We start from the raw sequence: 1,892 nt of genomic DNA, 5'->3' as shown, positions 1-1,892 counted from the left end.
GGGGGGGTCGCGTCCGCTGCGCATGCGCGTTGGGAGATCGGGCAGCGACGCGCAGAAAGCGACGGCGCATGCGCGGAACGCCCACAGCCGCCCACCTGCGCGCCGCCATTGCGCACGCCCGGAGAAGGGGGCAAGAGCAGGCGTGTGCGCACGCGCAGAGGTCTGCTCAGGGAAAGGTCTAGGTGGTAGAAGTCTCCATAGGTAAAAATTATATTTCATTTTGCGCATGGGGTGCTGTGGTGGGTGTTTGTTCCTCTGGGCTATGGACGTAGAGGAATATCCACCAACAGCAAAGTTTATTTTTTACCTGTGGGGACTTTTACCATCTTGAACTTTCCCCCAGCCTGAGGAAGGGCGCATGGGCCCAAAAGCTTGCAGAAAAAGATAATTTTGGGTATTGCCTCTGAACCGAGAGGTCTAGAGTTTTGCATTTCTTTCAGCGTGGAGGCAGGGGTTTTGCATAGGTTGCAGCTGTGTTGGTCGAAGGACATAAGCAGACAAGGTGCTTTGGGTAAAGGTGCTATCTTGTATTAAACCAACTCAGAGTTGGAAAAGTTCTTTTCAATATGGAGCCAGGCTGTGGAGCCCACTGGAGGCAGGCCATAATTATCAGTCATTTCTTTGTACCATCCTGCAGCAAATCTGGACCTGAATCCCATTGTGGCAACTGCAGGACAAATCCACAGCGCAAAGATCAGAGAAAACAGATGGTTGGGGAGGGAATACCAGGCAAGTGAGAGACTATTAGTCAGTTTAAGTTGCCCTCATCCAAGAACATATTTCATTTGAATTGGAGACTAATTCCCAGGATCCGGGCCAGGTTTGAGTTCATCCATCTGCCTGCCCGTCTGCTGCCCTAGGCTGTCTAGCAACCCATCTAGGCTGAGTTTTTAGAGGTCACGTTTCTACGTTTTTTTTCTCTGCAACCATAAAAACAGGGGAGGAAAAAAAAAAAAAGTCAGGAGCTCGAAGAGAAACATCACTTATGACTAGGCTGATATAGCATATGCCCAAATTCTGGATCTACCTCCTGACAGAGATTTACACACAATGTTAACTATGCACCTACAGTCCTACAAAACTCTTTACCTGTCTGAACCACGGTTTTGAGGCTTGAGGCACCCTTTGAAAAACATCAGTCTTTGTTTTCCCCTGTTTTCTGACTACAGAAAAATAACGGAGCAATTTTCCTTTTGCAGATGACTTGGAACAGCCACAAGAAATACTTTTAACGCTGGAGTCCCTATTTGAAATCTCTGGGGCTTTCTTGTGAATCACGTTTGCACGCATCACAGCATTCGTTAACGTTGTACGGCTTTCTGGAACACCCCTGAAAGGATCTCAAAGCACCCAAGCAGCCATGCCACCCCGGTTGAGAATCACTCGTCTATACCATGAAGGGCAGCTAGTTTCAAAGAGAGCAGCAGTGCCACAGTGGGCAGACGTAGCTGTAAAACAGTCCTTCAATGACAGCACAAATAGCATACCCCCTCCCCCAAGTTACTTCCTAGCAGCAGCGGGACTCGAACCCGTTGCTGCCACCACACTGGCGTCCAGATCTTGCCATTCAGCCGCCACACTGCTGCCTGTCGCCTATTGGTCCGTTTCAAACACACGCCTGACCCGCTCAGCCAATCGGCGCCTCCCTCCTCCTCCTCAGCGCCTGCTCGAAGCCGAGGCTTCGGCCTCGGCCTGCTGCGGTGCCTCTGCGCGTGCGCAGTCGCGGGATGCGGTTTCACCGCGCATGCGCCTTGCCTCCCCGCCCGTTGAGCCGCCTCCCTGAGCGCGGCGCATGCGCAGCGGGCGGGACCCGTGTGGTGATCGCGGGCCGCGCGGCGCGATCCCCGGAGGCGGCGGGAGAGGCCGCCCGAGCATGGGGCGCTGCTGGGGCC

Source organism: Alligator sinensis, unplaced genomic scaffold (genome assembly GCF_000455745.1).
Source record: "Alligator sinensis unplaced genomic scaffold, ASM45574v1 scaffold1567_1, whole genome shotgun sequence".
NCBI classification, from domain to species: domain Eukaryota; kingdom Metazoa; phylum Chordata; order Crocodylia; family Alligatoridae; genus Alligator; species Alligator sinensis.
The sequence above is the reverse complement of the archived record's forward strand: the minus strand, read 5'-3'. Positions refer to the sequence as shown.